At 36.9% G+C, this 21,491-nt stretch overlaps 1 protein-coding gene across 1 annotated transcript in view; it reads right to left on the minus strand.

Moving 5' to 3' along the window:
* Positions 1-21,491, minus strand: part of lft (Limb expression 1 family member lowfat) — a 115,148-nt gene that overhangs the window by 27,288 nt on the left and 66,369 nt on the right. The window lies entirely within an intron of this gene.

The raw sequence follows: 21,491 nt of genomic DNA on the forward strand, positions 1-21,491 counted from the left end.
AAAATTATAAATATTGTAAAAACCATACAATTTTTTTAGGTAACTCTTTCAGTTCAAGAATGAATAGTGATCAAATACAGTGATACATCGGCATCAGAAGTAAATTAATCTCACTCGAATGACAGTTACTCATTGGATTCACTTTGATCGGCACGAAAATTTAGCTTAAGACGCGACTGTTCCACGTTAGCGCATGCATCCACATCCACCAAAATGTTCGTTAGCCGAATAAGTATTCGTTAGCAACGGCAGGAAAACGTTGACAAAAAAAAATCACCGTTAGCGAAAAATTCGTAAGCCGAAGCGTTCGTTAGCCGAGGTATGACTGCACGCGAGTTCTGATTGAAAAGTTTGCTCCTGGAAAAAGCAGCTAAAAGCTTTATTCTTTGTGTGTGTGATTGGCGCTGTACATCTCATCGGGTGAAAAAGAAGGGAAAGGACAGTATGGAAGCGTGTATACCAGTGGTTCTCAACCTTTGGAAGCCCGCGGCCCGGTTTCATTTGTTTTTGGCCCGGTCAAACACATGATTAACGGAACATGAATGCGGGAAAAGGAAACGGCAGATCAGTCGCGGCCCGGTATGAATGATGCCACGGCCCAGTACCGGGTCGCGGCCCGGCGGTTGAGAAACACTGGTATACACCATATTTCCCAATCTTTTTTGTCCCACCGCCACTTTCTTCAGAAATTTTTTCACCCATCGCCCCCCCCCCCACAACGACATCTAACCCATAGGATCCTACGTTATACCCGTAGCTTCTGCCGCCCCCTGGAACATTCCATCGCCCCCAAGGGGGGTGTTAACGCCCACGTTGAGAATCACTGGTATATACAATGAGCTTGTCCGTTAGCTTACGTGATTTTTCGTTCATTTTCAGCGATTGTAAAATTCAAATATCTCAGCCAATATTGCGCTTATAAACATTCAAATTTTCTTGTTGGCCTCAGGATAAACAGGAAAACAACTTTCTCTCTCTTTAATTGGGCTTTCGGGACAGGGTGACCAAATAAAAAAGTCAATTTTTTTATATTTTAATGACTATATTAATGATTATTTTTTTATATTTTAATGATCCTTGTAATATGAATGACATATCTGAGTCGTCACCATCATCATCATCAACCACATCTGAGTACTACACATTATTTGGATTCTTTTTCTAACTCGAAGTGTATTTGTAGGATCAACGGTCCGCGAATTATTCCAGGATAAAAGGACTTCAATATGCGCCCTGTATATATATGCCTCTATATAAAAATACAGTGTCCCACAATCCACTGATGGTTTTCAAAATGGGGGGGGGGGTACGAATATTAAAGTCATTCTTGCGTCTTGCGGAATATAAATGTGCGAAGAGTCATGAATTTCATGTATGCCATTCATGTTGCAAGGGGTTGTATAGTTATTAAAATAAAAACAAAAACTTTTTACAGTATGTGGACACCCTGTGGCCAAAAAAAAAAAAAGAAGAAAAAAAGCCACGTTTCTATGTACAATACTCGAATAGATATTTGAATTAAAATCCCCAAAAATTTGGAAAGAAGCGTTGACCCCGTTAGTTTTTGCCGTTCTTTCCAAATTGTTCTCCGATTTTTGAATTCAAAAATACCTCTGCGAATATTGCACTTAGAAACGTGAAACATTTTCTGTTGGCATGAAGAGAGACAGGACAACAATTTTCTTATTGAGTTTTTGGGCGCAGGGTGTCCTTATAAAAAGTTCTTTTTTTTTTTGGTTTTAATAACTATACACCCCCTTGAAACATGAACGACATAGTTGAAATTCCTGACTTCACACATTTACATTCCGCAAGAATGATCTTAATATCTGTCACCGTTTTCTTAGTATTCCCATTTTGGAAACCGTCAGCAGATCGTTAGACACTGGATTTAAAACCATTGGGAAAAAGAACACGAGTCAAAATGGAAGTACATATCCCAGAAACTTAAAACAGTTTCAATATGAAAGCACTAGTAGTAATAAATGCTGGTTCGGCAATAATAAAAGTAGGAAAATTATAAGCAAATGTGTGTTTAAAAGGATAAATAACAGTAAGAGAACTACGAAAATGAAACTAAAAGGTTTCAAGTTTTACGTGCAGTATAACCAGCTACGTATGCACTTTGTATACGAAATGGTCATTAACACGTTAGTGATTAACCCCGGTTTTATAAATTTCATTGATTTGCGTTTATAACTGGCGCAATGGAAATAACCAAACCCTCTGTTAAAGGCCACATCTTCCCCCCCCCCCCAAATAATTTCTTCACAATTGTGGGTGATAGAATTTTCAGACAAGAGCATTCATTTTTTTTTTTTTAATTTTCAAAATGCATTAGAGACATATTTATCCCGTTATAACGAACGCCATGAGACCGGAGGAATCACTTCGTTAAAACGAAATTTCGTTATAAAGGAATTCCAGGTTAGCTATCATTGTTCCTATGTAAACTTATTTGGGGGATCAGTGTTCGTTAAAACGAGAATTTCGCTATAACGGTATTCGTTAAAACGGGATTCGACTGTATTTCTCTCTCTCTTTTTTGCGAAGAAGTAGTTCACTTAGTTTAATTTTTTTCGACCAAGATGATGCAAGATATATTCATCTTCACATACGGTTTTTTTCACAGTTTTATTGCTAAATTTTATGTAATAAATCGAACTTTTCTCGGAGGCACTTTCTCCTAAGAGCCATCTTGAAAGTTCAACTATAAGTGCTGCCCTCTAATGAGAGCCCCTTCCCCCCCCCCTTTACAAAGTTTATATTCACCATATTTCTAACTCAAAACTTACACAATCCCTTAAGTCAGGGCTTTACTCCCTGAGGTCAAAAGGAAAAAATTCTACAGAGAGAAAAAGCAACCCACGTATTTTTGCGGCACCAGGGTCTGATAGAGATAAGGCGAAAGAAAAGTTGGGATTTTCTAAGTTAACGAAATCAATCGCAGATGAAGAGCAGCTAAATTCAGACAGGGTGACCCGAGTTCAGGAAATGAAATTTTTTAACACGTTCTCCCCGCGCGAATGTACTTAACTAATACTTCCATCAAGTGCCTACAACCACCGTTTTCCGCACGTGTGCAACAATATACACAGCACTAATATCTATTTATTTTACCGCTCATGAATATTTCTTGGGAAGGAACCGCGAGACCGACATTTGTCGTGACTAGCAGTAGATTTCGCGCCTTCTTCTCTCAAAATGTGAGTAGCTTTTTCTCTCCAAAAAAGTCTGATCTCTCTCATCACTCATTCAATTTTTTTCCCCCCCATAAAAAGTCATCAGCTGAAATGAGCACGCGTGTATACGGTGCTCCAACCTAAAACGAGGCGGATCGGATTACGAAATCGTGATGGCTACCAATATCGTGAATTACGCGCAAATGGATCACGAATGGCTACCAACCACGTGATGGGAAAAAAAAAACGAGGAAAGAAAGAGAGGTTGAAGGTAGATCGTGCCGAATTTCTGACACTAATAATGATGCTCGCTCGAGTAGCGATCTTTTGACACCCATAAAAACCATCCGCTAAAATTACGGGAGGGTCGGCCACTAGGCGGGAAAACGAACGCGCCGGCTCCGGAACATGTTCACAACCCCGGGGGCGGGAGGGGGGCGAAACGGTTTTCTAATAAGTAATGGAAAGCAAAACTATATTTTTAACAAAATCGTCCTTTCACAAAAAAGAGAGGAGATCATCAATTATCAATAAAAAATGAAGCGTGTGAGTCATAAGAAAAGTGACGCAACGCTGATGACAGCTGACCAAATAATTTCGACGTTTCTAATATGCACAGTGAAACCTCGCTACAACGACACTCGATATTACGATAAACCTCCCTCTACAGCGATATTTTTTAGAATTTTGTTTGGAATTGCCTGTAGTCCAATGTTGAACTCCTCTCGATATAACGATATACTTTACTACGATAAATCCCTGTATAATGATATTTTTGGAGATTATTTGAAAAATACTACATCGATTTTTTTCTCAAATTTGTTTTGAATGTAATTTAAACTGCGTCAATTGTTTTCGTTCTTCTGAAGACGTCTTATTACACCTGTAAATTTGCTCTACAGGTTAATCAAAATGCGCAAAGGAAGTTATCACTATAAATATATCCCCCCTTTTTTTTATGTAAGCACAAAAGTGCAATGCGGTAAAAACTTTACAAGGGCGATGCGTTCAACTGAATTTTATTAATAAACTAATGAATATTAAAATTTTTCGCGGCGAATAAATACACAAAAGCACGTTTCCTGTGGTACTAACGATGCCGATTTAGAAAAGGTAACAACAACAGCATAAATTTGATGACACGAGACGTCTGCCGATATAACGACACCCCTTCTACAACGATATTTTTTCCTGATCCACAAAGTAAAGGTATATCAAAGTTTCACTGTATCTTCATCTGTTCAATCCCCTTTTCGTGAGACAATAAAACTTCTACTCGGAACATCGCTAATAACTCAAAAGTCACAAATCAGACTTTCACACTTTTCTCAACGAATACCAAAAAGTTCATTACCACGATTACAAGCGATCTCGACTGTATAAACCATCCTATACATTAGGGCTGGACAAATCTCCAAAAATTTATGTGCCCGGTCGGGCATGTAACTTGAAATAATACACGCCCGAAAAATAGTACTAAATATGATTACTGTGTGGATTTACTTTTTTCATAGTAAAAATCATTTCTCATTGTTAAAAAAACGAACGAACGAATGAATGAATCGAGTCCACTGTTAGTTAGTACATACTGTTGAGAGAATGCCCAAAATAGCTTCGCATAATCTCATTGCAGCAAATGTAATGAATACGCAAATTTTTAAAATTATGATGAAAACCACACCCCTTTCTCTCTCCCCCCCCCCCACGTTCTTGTTAAGGCATTTTATTACAGTGGTTCTTAACCGGAGGCGAAAGAGCATTTTTGGGGGTGTGAGATAGAAAAAAAAATTACAACACGTTGTGTGTGTGTCCTGATTATTCAAGACAATTCAAATGATGAAAATTGAATTTTTAAGTTCGTAAAAAAATATGAATCACATTCATTTTGACACCTTATCTCTTATTCGCTTGCAGAAATTTGTCAAGCGAAATTTGCATTGCAAAAGTTTCTTTTCGATTAGCGATCGTACCTGTTTTCCATTTCGATTGGAAAAACTTACCATAAATCGCGGTTTGATTATATATGTATTTGTACCTCGTGCTGTGCTTAGATTTGATACTGTCATAAGCACACGACTCGGAAAAAGTGTCAAAAAATTTAATCGAATGTTGAACAAACCGCTGTGGTGGTCGAGTGGTTATAGTGACGGACTCGCGATGCGAGGATCCGGGTTCGAACCCCACAGTGGAGGTCGGCTGAAGTTGGTTTTCTGTGGTTCCCAACTTCAAGGCGCAAATGCGAGCCGATCTCCCCGTTAAAAAGTCTCGCCACAGAGAGCAACAGTCCTACAACGATAAATCATTCAATCATAACACTTCACTCATAGTTAGAAAAACTGGTGGCAGATGGCAGCACTACACATAACAAGCGTTACAGAGAAACAAAAAAAACTTCACGTCAGGTTTCACTACACGTACACACACATTCCCGCATGTACCGATTCGTTGGGGGGGATGTGGGGGTGTGCATGTGTGGTGTAGCAGTAGTAGGTAGGGCCTCCAATAAATGGCTCGGGGATCCATGATGTTCTTAAGTCAGCCACCTCGTTGGGCAATTTGCCTGTTGTGGCGTTGTATTTGTATGTGTTTGTAAACATTTATACGATCAATTGCTCCGCCTGGAATAAGTGAAGAAATATTTATTGAACATCATTTTTTTTTTCTGGAATTTCAAAAAATATCAAAAAGTAGTAACTTTTTTTTAAGTTTATTTAGAATTTATTTGAAGTAAAAATTAATTATAAACTATAGCAGGAAACGGCATTAAACAATAAGTAAAAGAATTCTCAAAGAAATTAATTAATGGTTAATTAATGCAATTAATCAATTACAGAAGAAACTAATTCTTCTCTTAGATCAGTGTTTCCCAAAGTGGGCGATATCGCCCCCAGGTAGGTGATGAAATGGTCCAGGGGAGTGATAGAAACTACGGGTATAACATAGGATCCCCTATGGGTTCGCTTGAGTTGGAGGGGCGATAAGAGAAAAAAATTTCTGAAAATGGGAGCGATTGAACAAGAAGTTTGTATTAGATTCAGGGTCGAATTTGTCTTTGGACTGTCGATGCTGATCCTCATAAAATTAATGCGGTCACGACTAGAAAATCCAAGATCAGTCAATAATTTTTTTGCGCTGTTGGTGTCTGGGAAAAAAGTCGTTTACCAAAAGCTGTTATGTTCTTTCGCTCGTCCTCATGGAATCATAGCCAATGTACGTTCCAGGACCGGACTTGGGCAGGTGTGAGTGACGCAGGAGCACAAGGCAGCAAAATATTAAGGGCCGTAAAAATTAAAATAGATTGAAATGCATTGACTGCCTAACAAAGACCTACTTGGGAATTAAATTATAATAACCAGTAACTCCTAAATAACAATTATTTAGGAGCTACAGCGTCAACAAACCTTATTATATAGCGTTTCCAGGAAGTCCTCTTAACCAAGCTTTTTTTCTTTTCAACTGGTTATGAGAACATATTTCAATTAGAAAAAATATCCAAATAACATGCCCATTTTAAACAAGTGTCATCTAGTTTTACTACCCCAAAACCGGCAGCAGCGCCCCTAGGCTGTGATCTCTTGCGCCCCCCACCCAAAACCACATTTCTCACGGGCTCTGCTATAGTGAATTTATAGCGTGAAAAAGCAAAAAATGATAAGAATAGTCCCAAGATCACTAAAAAGACGTCACTAAAAGACGAGGCGGGGATAAAGAGGAGTGGGTTGAAAATGCTTGAGTATACAGTATAGGTTACGGTAAATGTGATAAATCTGTTATTTTATGCATAATTGTCAATCGTCTCAGTGAGTTCGACAAATTTATCACTTTTACCTGCGATTATGCGTAATACCCAAGCATCGTTGGTAAATTTGATAAATACTAAAAAAAAAAATCATTTTTACTTGTTGTTATACATAATACCCAAGTGTACCTGGTTAACTCGATAAATACTTGGAATTTATCGCTTTTACTGGTGATTATGCACAATCGACTTCAGGTTCGCTTAAATCGGGGTACATCAAACGGGGTACAAAATTCTAGACTCATTTGGATTTTTTTTTTCAATCAAGTTCATCTACTGCACTAGGGTATTGTGCATAATCACCGGTAATAGTGATAAATTTAAATTATTTATCAAATTAACCACTATCGTGTATAATCACCCGTAAAAATGATAATTTTTTTGGTATTTATTAAATTTACTACTACGATGCTTGGATATTATGCGTAATCGCCGGTAAAAGTGATACATTTGTAAAACTTAAGGAGACGATTGACGATTATGCATAATAACCGATTTATCACACATTTACCGTAACATATACTGTATACTAAAACATTTTAAACCCCTTGCCCCGCCTCGTCTTTTAGTGATGTAATAGTGATCTTGGCCAATAAGCGTAAACCCCAAGTTAAAATCCTAAGTATTTGATGGAATAATAACGCTTCTGGGTTCCCAGGCTTGGGCTTTGTCAGCGCTCCCCCCCCCACCATCCCCACATGCCCATACTTCCCATATTTCCCTTATTACTCACCAATACAGTTATTGTGGTGAGTGGTAAAATGAATAACCGAGGCCTTGTGATAATTTCAGTAACATAGAAATTAGTCTTTTGAAGATTTTATTTCAAATGTTTTATGGAAGGGATGGTAGGAGAAACACTTGCATCGTCACCGATAATTACAATCATAATAAAAAACACCAATGTATTTTAATATTTTGGCGGTTTTCGCCATCACATCGGGCATGTGATCGAAAATAAAAGAAAAATACATGCCCGGTGAGATTTTTTACCGAGAAGAAACCTAGGTTCCACAGTGGTTCAAAAAATCGGACATATCCCGTCGCAAATACCTTTCCTGTCTTTTCACCCGGTTCTTTGATTCTATAGGGCAACGATTCTCATGACTTGCGGAGCCATTTTTAGTAAAAAAATTATATGGCGGAGCCCCGTAGGTCCATTTCTGAATTATTCATCAAAGTTACTGTGATTTATTTTTACTATTTGAAAAAATTTATAATTATTTTTTTTAATTTTACTGTTTTTTTTATTCTGAGTGCACAAGCAGCCCCAAGGGCTCCGCGGAGCACCAGTTGAGAACCGCTGCTATAGGGGTAGCGGTCAGTGTTATCGGAAAGAGTTATTTTTTGAAGAATAACTTCACTCCTCTAATTCTAATGAGTATTATTGTAAATAGAGGGGTATTTTTTATGGAAAACACTCAGAAACAAGTCTTTGAAAAAAATACCCGCAATTTGAAGTAGCATTTCCACTCCTGATCGAAATTTTGAGAAGTAAAAATTGAATCACACATCTGCATGCTTGTTGACTAACACTGGTGGCGGTTACGTGTAACGACTATAATGACGGATTGTCACGGGCCAGGTACATAATAACATAACCCGATAAAGATAAAGAGTTGTCGAGAGAGAAACTCTTTGAGAAATAATAGCAAAAAAACGAAAGTGTTTGAAATCTGTAAGAACAGATTCCTACTGTCAGCTGAAGCAACAATTCATCAGAAATAATCCCCTTTCCTTTATTACTATTATCATTATTAAAATGCTTTACATTACTCAGGGCTCTGTACATGGTCAAGTTTTCTCTTCCGCCTCTTTAAAAGAAAAAAAAGCTTGGCATGATTATATTCAAAAAAAAAAAAAAAAAGAGGAAAAAGTTTGATTAAAAACTCGTTTTACTCGTTACAGCAAACTCTCACTGGCGAAAAAATCGATAGATTCCGTATACAGAAAATAAACCAAAAAAAATAAATTTATTGCTTAAAGTTGGCTTTTCCATTTCGCCCCACCCACTCCTTTCGATCATTTCCTTTACAAGTCAACGTTCACATCTGTCGATGAGTAAGCTCCTTCCAGACAACTTACAGTCCATTCGCTATAAGGCCAACTTCGATAACTCGAATATCTGCTCAAGACAAAAGTTTTGTCTCGGCTCCAGAGAACCTTCGATATTCTTTTAGTGTTAAAATTTTTCTTCGAATCGGAGTTTTCTTCCTTTAAGTCGGAGTTTCCGCACGGATATTCATGAATACACAGGGTGCGTAGTTAACAGCTTTGATCCTACAAGCATACTTCCAATTGAAAAAAAGTATCAAAATAACGCGTGTGCGTCATTCATGTTGCAAAGGGTTGTATAGTTGATGAAATAGAAAAATTAACTTTTTATACGATAAACCCTGTGCTCAAAAACACAATTAGAAAGTTGAAGCCCCGTCTGTTCTGCGACCATCAAAGAAAATTCCACGTTCCTAAGTGTGTACGCAGTATCCACCGAGATATTTGAATTCAAAAATTTGAAGAACAGCACAAACGAAGAGGAGAGAGTATTTTCCGTTAGTTCATGCTGTTTTTTCCAATTTCTTTCGAATTAAAATATCTCAGCGAATATTGTACTGTAGAGCATCGATTATACGAAACAATTGGGGGGGGGGGTGTGTTCGGATAACCGATCATTTCCGGGAGAAAAAATGTACCAGTGCTATACGAGCAATATGGAACAAAGAAGCAGTGATATTAAACACAAAACTGTATACATTTTGTATCACGCGTCTTACAAATAACACAGAAAACTGACTAGCCTAGTTTGACAAGTTCAAAATGGCCATTAAAGTAGCCTACAGTTTAGGTAAAGAAGTCCAAAATTTTCTTTTGCTTCAGAGCTGAGACTCGTGTTTTGAAGCTAAATCTCACAAATGTTTTATGAACAGGGCAATAGGGCAACGGCATCACATTCTTCTTCTTGTTCTAACAACTTCATAGCCGCCTCACATGATAACGCTTTCGGTTAACATGTGTTTCGGTTGATCGGTATTCGAATAATTGATGCTCTAGAAACGTGGAATTTATTATGTTGACTTCAAGAGAGAGAGGGCAAGAGTTTCCTACTTATAGGTTTTTGAGCACAGGGTGTCAATATGAAAAGTTGATTTTTTTTTATTTTAATAGCTATACAATCCCTTACAATATAAATGACGTATCTCAAGTCCACACGTTATATGGATACTTTTTCAATTGTGGAAGTATGCCTCTAAGATCAATGGTTCACCAGTAAATTGCGGTGTCAGCAGTTACCTATGCACCCTGTATATAAACGATTCTACCAAAAAATAGAATTTAAAAAATTCAATTTTCTCGCATGTTTTTGCTTATGACATGCGGACTTTTCAATCAAATTTTACGAGCCTAACAGGAAATTTGACAATGTGCAAAGAAAATATTATATTGTTAATATTATATATTATTTCAAATGAAAGCATTGAATATTCAGAGATATAGGCATTTGAAAGAAATAATTTTTACGTACGCATGCGCGAGAAATACAAAGTTTATTTTTTAAATATTTGGTAGGATTTCAACAGAGCAACTTACATAAAAATTTGAGTTGAATACAGCAAAAATTTAGAAAGATCTCGACGATATTATGCCGTGAGAGGCATAAGGACTCTTATATTCTCTCTAAGGACTCTTTTTTCCTATAAGGACTTTTAGTAATTTCTTTTAATAATCGCAGAATTAAACCAGTGGTTCTAAAACTTTTGTCACTCGCGGCTCCCATTGCTCTATTTATGGTTCATATGTGGCCCCCAGAATGTTGATTCCCTCACAAAAGAGCATCTCTTCAAAGCATAAATAGGCACACAAATCCATATCTCCATTATTCTACATCTACTATTTATTTACATCCACAAAAGACTGGTTGCACTTATATTGCGGGGAGAAAGGAAAAAAAGCACGATAAAAATCAAAAGAAAAGGACCAAATAATGACATACTGTACATACATGGGTGGCATTGAATTAAAATGGGTTTCTGACCAAGAAACTCGAAATGTCAACGCTCGATAGTCAATTGCAAAATAACGAGTACGTCGGTGTACAAACGAGATCGGATGGAAGTCTATTCTAAGCTCTGCCAACTCGGCATAAACGTGAATACTGTAATCGGTTCCTTCTCGCGCAAATGGAATACGTATGCTCAGCTGGTGATTTCTGGTGCGAGAGAGTTCATGAACTTTATGTTTGATGAAAGAGTCGATGTATAGGTAACAATATAGACACTTTTGTACAGCAGTCTCAAGTCGTTGATCAGCCTACACCATTCTAGAGAAGAGAATGTTGCCCAAGAGTTGCAGTCGTTCAGGATAATGAAAGGTCACGGAACTACACACGATAATTCATACATGTATTCGTATCATTATATCGATTAGATTCATCACACATACTAGACTCGTTTGGAACTTCTTTCATATGTATCAAATTCACCAATTACAATAGGGATTATGCATAATAACCGATAAAGGCGATAAATTTCAAGTATTTATTAAATTCGCCAACGACACTTGTTTATTATGCATATTCACCGGTAAAAAAGTGATAAATTTATCACACTTATCAAGACGATTAATAAGTGTGCATAATTACCGATTCATCACATTTAACGTAACATATATATATATATAATGCAAAAGTACATTATGGAAAAAAAAAAAACATTTTCCGTTCATGTTCCAGGGTAAGAATAAAGTTTCACAAGGAATTATTAAAGTTTAACAATAAAGTTTATTCGGGGTTACAATAAAGTTTTGCGATGATGAAAAAGAGGTAAAAAAGCCAGGGAGAGGTGGAATGAATTTCGCCCATCTACGTTAGGACGAGATATCTCGTGATCGTTAAGGGGGGAAAAAAGATCAGAGAAAATAGTCTAACGAGGAATAAGAGATTCTTTTGAATCGTGTAGCGGAGGTTTTGGTTAAACTCTCAAAACTATATTTTAAAAATCGTTTTTTTTTCTTTTTAAAAGGAGAGAGAGAAGGGTTGTTGTATGCACAGAATCAATCTGTACTTGGTCATTCCACAGGACCACCAATAACCAATTCCTTTTATTTTGCTTTTGAATGTAGATAACTAAGAAGTATTTCACACTTCCGAAAGGCATCTTTATTATTATCATTATGTTAAACATCACGTTCCTCAGGTGCACCTCATCCGGGTTCGAACCGGACTTCACTCATAGGTTTTTACAACCATCTTATAAAAGCTGTAAAATTCCATTTAATTCAACCCAAGCGAGAGCAGCGTAAAATAACAAAGTAGATGAAATCATTAACTGATCATTGCAGGGGGAGAATGTCCGAAGCTATTATTATTATTATTATTACTATTCTGGCCAAAATGTATGGATCGCTCAAGGCGACGAACAACCAGAAACAACTTTTCATCGTTATCATTAATCCTATCTTTTTCTCAGCACACAACTAAAACCATTTTATGCTACTGATAATAATTAATCGCGAAAATGTCTGACGAACTCCAATGTCAATGGGCTAGCATGTAGGACGTTTTCATTGGCGGTAATAATCACTTCGCACGGAAATTTCAACATTCGCGCGGACAATGATGAAATCCGAAACCAAGTGCCAAGGAAACGAACTGCGCAAGATACGCATGCATATGCGCACTATAATCATCGGTGATAATCAGTGCTCATTTAATTGCGAGTAAACTGGGAAAGGTCGTATGATGACCATAAAGAGAGGAGAAATGGACGCCACGACGAGAATTAGAACAAGGTTGTTAGAGAGAGATAATACGGTCGAATTTTTATGACCCACTTTTTTTCGGGACTTCATTTCAACAAATGCTACTCACCGCGCTGGAGATGTAAATAAGAATCCAAAAGAGGGAAGGAATTATTATTATTTTTAGATAAAACTCCCATCATATCTATACCAGCGATTCTCAACCCACGGTCCGCGACGTTGGCATAAGTCAAGGCAGAGGGGGGGGGGGTCCTCAACCTTTCAGTCACTGCGGGCCAAATTAAACTTTCCACGAAGTCCGCGCGCCACCTAGTGGTACCGTAGCATTCGGAGTCGTCAAACAGGGTTCCTCAAATCATTGAGCACTTACTCTGAATTTGTTTCTCTTTCATTGAATTTTAATTTAATTTAATATAACTTGTTTTAATTAATTAATAATTAATTCTTTTTAGTCAGTTATTTCTTTCATTGCATCTGAAATTTGTCAAGGTAATTCTGAAATGATATTTTCATTAATTTTAAATTTCCATTAATTATGAAATTATTTCTTCCAGAAATTCTTGATTTCTGCATCAATTATCACTCTTAACAGTTCCGAAATTACTCTTGACAATTAGGAAATTACTCTTGACAATTGTGAAATTACTCTTGACAATTGTGAAATTACTCTTGACAATTAGGAAATTATTCTTGACAATTAGGAAATTACTCTTGACAATTAGGAAATTACTCTTGACAATTGTGAAATTGCTCTTGACAATTGTGAAATTACTCTTGATAATTAGGAAATTACTCTTGACAATTGTGAAATTACTCTTGACAATTAGGAAATTACTCTTGACAATTAGGAAATTACTCTTGACAATTAGGAAATTACTCTTGACAATTAGGAAATTATTCTTGACAATTCTGAGCTCTATTATTTCTATCAATAGTTCTGTAACGATTTTTTCATTAATTATAAATGTTCATCAATTACGAAATTATTTTTTCAATAATTCTAAAATTATTTCTTTCATTAAGGTGTTTTTAGCATTTCTGTTAAATTCTGTATTTATGTATACCTTTTTGGATGAAGAATTTGTCCTTTTGAAATGTGTGGGCCTGTATTCAAAAGCCTCAATAACAGTTTTGGCTTAGGGTCCCCGAATTCATTACGACGGCCTTTTCAATGAATTAAATGCACAGCATTACTATTAAATGTGGAAAGTATCTCATAGTTCTAAATGCAAAAAAGTAGGATGGGGGGAGAGTACCCCCCCCCCCCAGACAGCATAATTGTAACATAATATTAAAAAAAACCCTCAAAAAATTTTTTTAATTAAAAAAGAAGTGCATAGCTCTATTTTAGTATTCTATAAGATTGACTAGTCAACTAGATTTGTATTATTTGGCAATATATCGATGATTCCCTCCTCAATTACAAGCTTTACAAGACAATGTCAAATTTTTTTGTCTCCACTGTAAACAGCAATTTTCGTTTTCGGGCAACACACCAGCCCCTCCTCCCGCACCGTTCGGGAGCAGTTTCTAGAGGGGAAAAATTATCCGTGACTAACCTAAAACGATGATCACCTAAAAAAACGATAACATCCCGACATCCTACTGAAGAAATTCCAGGACCTGGCCAGCATTACTTCAAGAATACAGCCTGAATTTCTTAATCTATTCCAATATTTGTTTATATCTGGCGAATAGTTGAGTGAAATGAATAAAATATATTTTTGTAGTATCAATTACTAAAAAAAGGTACTTAATAAGTTATGAAGTAGAATTTGAAAATATTCGATTAAAATTCGATTAATCGATTGAATTTTTTTTTTACAATTAATCGATTAATCGATTAAAAAAATTCCGATTAACTAGTTAAAATTTTTAATCGATTCCCAGCCCTATTTAAATAATAATCCGTAAAATACGGGACATCGCCAATAGCCATCAAAAACATTGTGAGTAGTAGGCACACAATCACCAATCGTAATTTCCAAAAAAATTGAGGACAAAACGTTAAGCTTGACAAATATGTGAGATGAATATTCTTAATTTTTTCAATTACTATCATAATATAATTTATATTATGAAAACGGTGTGTGTTATTACAAATTCAAATAAGTATCGTTGAAAAGACGGGACAAATGTATAAAAAAATCGGAACAGAGAAAATTACAGGAATGTCCCGTAATAACACCGTGAACTAATGAGAAACACTGTGATCTATATATATAGTACCAAGGGTAGGCAAAATGCAGTTATTTGGATATGTATCGTAATTTCCATAAATGCAAATTTCGTGACTTCAAGGGAAAAAAATCATCGTATAGCCAGTTCTTAGCGGCATATAATCCATATATATATATATATATATATATACACATTTCCCCCATTATTGGAAATCATAAAGAACGGAATGAAATCGTAAGAAATGGAAAGTGTTGTTCCTCACGTCTTTTGCACAAAAACTGTCGATTTTTATTCTGGCGCCTGTGTGTATACGCCAGAGCTGCGCACATGCAGCTCGTACACATTCCTGTGCGTGATTTCTAACGCATCGGTACATGTCGGAATGTGTATTCCAAGTGTATGAGTTGCCCTAACGTGGTTAATCTTGTCATGGTTAGGCTTGTTTCGTGTTCTTGCTGGTGTTGCCATCTGCCTTCCATATTTTGAATCGAAGATGGTAAATGCTTGAATTTTCATGCATTATCATGTTGTCTGCCTGCTCACTGTGCAGAGACTTTTTCAATTGCGAGGCTGCCTCGCACTCGCAACTCGAAGTTCAAAGACCGCAAAAAACCAAATTCAGCCGACCACCACTGTGCCGCCAACGGGGGTTCTAACCTGGATCTTCGCGTAGAAAAAACCGCAGAAAAATAGCGAAATTCCTCTACCGTTATCATAATTATCATTCTTAAACGTATAAAAAATCCTCGGTTAAACGGATAAAATCCTCCTCCACCGATATTTCTCTCACAGAGACAAGGTTAAAATTATCCGCTTAATATGATAATTTCAACGACTTTTCCCCGCTTAATCGAATATCAACATACATCTTCCACTGTACGCATAATGCTTTTATTGAATGAAACATTTGTAGAGTTAATGGAAAATATGTTACTAGGCTAGGATAAATACATTTGAGAGTAGGTACAAGAGTATTCAAGTTGTTCAAAAAAGAAAAACATTGGCTCGAAATATGTAAATGTTTGAGCAGGGTTTCTCCCCCATGAAGCAAGGTAACCAAAAGATGCATAAAAAATGTATGCCACGGGAATTTCATCATTATAAAGTTTTTTGAAGCTCTACAAGATGGCTCCCAAAATATATCTTTCTGTTGATCTCAAAAGCTAATAATTTTTGAGGCCCTTTGCAGACCTCGGGGCCCTAGGCTGCAGCCTGTCTAGCCTATAGGGAAATCCAGCACTGGTCAGTTAGTTGGAACATCGAGGTGTCCGGATACTCATGATCGGACAGGAGGGCATTCAAGGCACTGGAATAATTTTTAAATCGTTGTGAGGGAAAGGTTTTGCCTCTCATTCCTCCCGTCTCAAAAGTGTTTGCCGACCCCCGAATCAAAAGCGATAGTCTTCCGCTTTTATAATCCGATCAACGTCAACAAAAAAATTTATCTTTTTCTCGCTTCACCTACGTATTTACTTATATTAAGGCTATAGGCGCACACCGGTTAGACAAGACAAGACGAGATAGCTTTAGACAAGCTTAGTCATTTTTGTTCACGTTGATTTATATGGTGAAATGTTTCAATTTATATATACATGACTAACTGATGTGCTTTGCACCATACAAATAAACGTGAACAACAATGACTAAGCTCGAGGCTGGGAGCACATCGGTTAGACCCGACAAGACCTGTTGCACAAAAAACAAGACTGCTTTAGACGAACTTAGTCATTGTTGTTAATGCTGGTTTGTATGGGCAACGCACACCGGTTAGGGTCCTTTCACACGGAGCGGATGCGAACGCGGGTCCAGAAGAACTTTTAACTATTGGTACATAACACGGAGCCTTTCAGACGATACAACGCGCGCCAGCAACTTCGAAGTGTTCGTGCGGGTTTGGATGGCATCCGCATGTGTCAAAACCTACGTACAAGTTTTGTACATTAGGTTATATTCGAAGCTATTTACACGATTCGGATGTACTATCCGCATCGGATTTGGCTACTTTTTAAAGATGAATTTTGCACGGAATTTTTTTAATTATATTTGCCATAAATACCCTTAAAACACCATATGAAGGTCCCTGTTCATCAATAGGATATGTACCCACATACGTCTATCCCTCCGTTTCCTTCTGAGATGAAGGAGATATAGCAATTTTAACTGCCTTTTGTTCATACTTTTCAATTTTATACAATAAAACCTACCAACAACGGCCACTAACGGGACCATGAAAATGTATTAGAAAGTGGCCGTTATTGGGAATGAAATTTTATTTCTGAAAGAAAAAAAAACCCACTATAAAATTTGCGATCTATATAACACGTAAAATTATAAGCCGTTCTGTAATTCATTACGAATATTTTGATTGACTAAAGACTTTAATAACTTTTAAATTTAATTAAAAACTTTAAATTTTTGAAGATATTTTAAGATATTTTCTTCCGTCGACTACTTGTGAGGATCGGAATGAAGGCATCTTTATACCCATATTCTATGGGGCTCTAGATTAAACCACCAAAGAATGGCTCTAGGCTGCTAATGAGCACTGAATCAGGGAAGAAGGAGAAAAATAATTACAAAAATTGCGAATAAAAATAGTTTTTATGCACAAATTTCAAACTAAAGCGCACTGGACTGAGTGACTCGCAGAGAAAACCGTGAATAAAATTTAAACTTAGAAATTAAATACTTTTATTAAACAACGTGCTACCCACGTATGGCGTTCACTGGGTGAAAACAAAATCAGTCTAAAGATGCGGACGAAAAGTGCGAGGAATGCTCGTGTGAAAAAGCATGCGGATCCGGACCCGCGTCCGCATCCGCTCCGTGTGAAAGGGGCATTAGTCACACAAATTGAAACATCGTGGCCTACAAAACAACGTGAACAACTACTAAGTTTGTCTAAAGCTTTCTTGTCTTGTCGTGCCTAACCGGTGTACGCCTAGCCTAAAACTCGCTCAACCTTGTCGACGAGTCTTCAGTTTCTTTCCCATTTTGTACGTTCGCGCTGAACCGTAATTTTCTTTCTTTGCTCTCGCACTTCATTTTATGCACAAAATTCCGTGCATTATAATGACGTATATATTGGTATTACGAGGACGACGACTACTACTACTACTGTTCTCATCCCGTTGTGCAAGGTGAAAAGGGGGGTGTGGAGAGCGTGTCTGTGTGCATGTATGTATACGGTTTACATAGGAAATAAAAAATAATAATAAATAAGAGTTTGGTAGTTGGAGGAGAGAGAGTGGAGGTCAATCCGTTCCGCCATTTCAATTGCACTCACTGTGGCTTCATTTTTTTTTTTCTTCTTTGTACCTCTCTTCACCACCGTTTGCTGCCTCCTATGAAAAGAATACGTATATTCTTCATCTGCCCCTTATATACATGTGTGTGTGTTGCTTTCTCTTTCTTGGACGACGAGTTCCGTTTTAGAAGTTCATCGACTGCCAGAGGCCGTCGACTGATTGCTAGCCAAGATCCCACAATATTGCTGAAACACCACGTAAGAAAAAAATGGAGGGGGGGGGGAGAAGGAGGTGGACGATATATAATATAAAAAAGGTAAGAAATGAAATATATGTGAGGGTAAAAAAATGCTATGGATATAAAGAGGGAGGGTAGCGGTCTTGATGCGTCACATCGGGGGGAATCAAATGTTGTAACTGGTTTTGCGCACGGGACAGTTACAGTTGGACAGTCAAGTTCACCTAACTTACTATTTTTTTTTCTTTATCGGAAGAACAGTATGGATTAATCAGAGCCATCCCAGACTGATATGTGGTCAGGTTAAAAGAAAAAAAAGAAGTGAAAACGTCAGAGAGAGGAAAGGATAAACTTTGAAGAGAGACGGTGACGCGATCGTTTAATGAGCTGAACTGTATGTATGGATAGCATTGAGAGGTGATTGAAATTCTGGCTTTTCGAAGCAGGAAATGAAAATTGATTAAACGAATGAATTTTTTGTTTGAAATCGTGAATGAATCGATGATATATACCGGTTCGTTTCTCCATTTTCATTCGGAGCAGTTCGGACCTCACTAAGTAAAATCAGAATGAACAGGGGAACCGAACACAATCAGGCTCTGTCACCGAAGTGATTTTAGCGCAGTGTCCTAAAAGACATGGTTGTGTCGGGGAAAAATTCCGGCCAGTGACACAGCCGGACGAGCCCCTCCCCCTCCCTCCAGTCAAGCACTCCCTCAACATGATGCAAAATAAAAACAAAAGCAAGGGTACCACATTTAAACAGCAGTTCAAAAAATGGTGCATTTTGCAGAAGATGATCACATCTTCTGCAAAATCTGCAAAAGAGATATGAGTTAAGGCCACTACACACACTACACTGACGTGACCTGGTCCCCCGTGTGACATGGTGAGTTCTGATTCGTGGGAATTCTGTGACGTAGGAATGTTATTGTAGTGACCTTTACACTGCTGGCCATCCAAATGCAACACCTTGAATGCGCTGCTCTATATGTTTCAAATTTTTACCATAGAAAGTAAACACGTAGGTGAGTAAATAATCACAAAATAAAAAAAAAAGTGCTTTATTTCATGCGTAAAAGAGGGCTCATTCCATAAAACATTGCAGGTAGGCTGTGTCATAGACACGGCGGAAGTTTTGATGTAAATATGTTCTTTGTGCCTTGAATCACGTGGTGGATACCGACTTGATAGACATCGGTTTTGTCTTTGAAATATCTATTAGACAATACCATTGTCATCCATTTGCGTTGCGATTTTCCCGAGATATAGTGAGAAACGGTTTCGTTACGAAAAAGGGCCGTGAGTTTGGCACTCAGACTGGAAGAGGTATTAAAACCAGAGTGGTATCATTAGATTTGTCTTAACGCGATCTTCCCACAGATATCAAAAACAGATTGTTTTCAGATTCTGAAAACTTCCAGAGGTACATGGGAGCGTTAAAATGATTTCGTTACAGAACTTTTTGACTATGCGTCCAGTATTGTCTCAGATGATTAAATCATCTGACAATAACATGAATACGTGTTTTATAAATATTATAAAACACGTATTCACACATCAAATCGACCAAAAACATTGAGAATCCGTTGCATGTGACCTACTCTAATTTTCTTCAAAGTCGGTACACGTACAGCTGCTGTCAAGGTATGAAAATACCCATAGTTTCAACGGCCTACTCCGCTTATTTAATGGAGTGGATGAATTAATTTTGTGACGAAAACAATACCATTGCAAAAAAATTAGCCAAACAATCCATTATTTTTAATAGTTTCATTTTTGCCCCACAATTTAAATTCATATAGCTCCACAGATACTCGGTGTAGGTAGTTGAAACTGGGAATTTTCATACCTCGACAACACCGGAATTCGTTCAAGGTGGTGCATTTTGGATGACCAGCAGCGTAATTTTGAAAAAATAAATAAATAATACACATGAGACGTGCAACGTAAATATACCCAAAATATGAAGAGTACAACAGCTAGACGCGTTTCGGAAGTACAGTCGAATTACGTTATAACGAACTTCAAGAGACCGTAAAATCACTTCGTTATAACAAAATTTTTTTATAAAGGAATTCCAGGTTTTTACATTGTTCCTATGTAAACTTATCTGGGAAATTAGAAAAGTTTTCGTTAAAACGCGAATCGACTGTATATCAAGTTCCTTCTTCAGTAGGCTTATTTAAGTTAAGGTATCCGACTGCGTTCGAGAGTACTTTTCTATAAAATGGTACTGGAGTGAACTTTAATAGCATTGTTTGATACAAAATGTTCCAAAATGATGAAAACAACAATAAGTTTTGGACTATCTAAAATATCATTTTGTATGAAAGTCATTTTTATGTCAAATTTAAACCAAAATTCATGTGATATTCGAAACACGATTGCAAAAAATTATATGGGTGAATTTTTTGTTATTTTCACGGTACATTATGCTAGTGATGATGCAGGTTACGAACCAAAAGTTAAAGTTAAATAATTGAATGGTGTGCTCATAAGTTACACTCAAGTCTGTTAATATACGTGTGAATTCTTTGAAATTTTATTCTATCGTCTGTTGAGGACATAAATCAAAATCCAAAGTCAATTACGTATAATCAGACAAATATACGTAATTGACTTTGGATTTTGATTTATGTCCTCAACAATATATAGCAAAACGTCATATCAAAATTTCATAATGACACAATGAATAGATTTTTAGAAATCATGTTTCAAACTCAGGTAAAATGTCAAAAACAGCATTCTTCGTATAAAAAATACGTTTAATTTTTTTATTTACGTATTACTTGTATGTAAAGAAACAACATCAAAGTGGACGTAATTTCGATTCTGAGTTATATAAACAAAATAACACCTGTTTCGGAATCGAAACAGAGTTCCATAAAAAAAATAAAAATCGTAATTTTCTTCCAAAGTTGAAAATGACGCAGTACCTTGAAAGGTAAAGGTAATTAATGGAAGAAGACACTAAAATCTCCGATACTGAACCCGAACTATTTGATCTCAATTTACCTCTCTCCAACACAGTTGATGAATGGAATACTATACTGACAATAGGTCGGATAAGAACTATGGAATCC

The sequence above is a fragment of the Pholcus phalangioides genome, unplaced genomic scaffold, assembly GCF_987345545.1.
Source record: "Pholcus phalangioides strain wild (caught in Gottingen) unplaced genomic scaffold, Ppha-v1.0 ptg000015l_1, whole genome shotgun sequence".
Taxonomy (NCBI): domain Eukaryota; kingdom Metazoa; phylum Arthropoda; class Arachnida; order Araneae; family Pholcidae; genus Pholcus; species Pholcus phalangioides.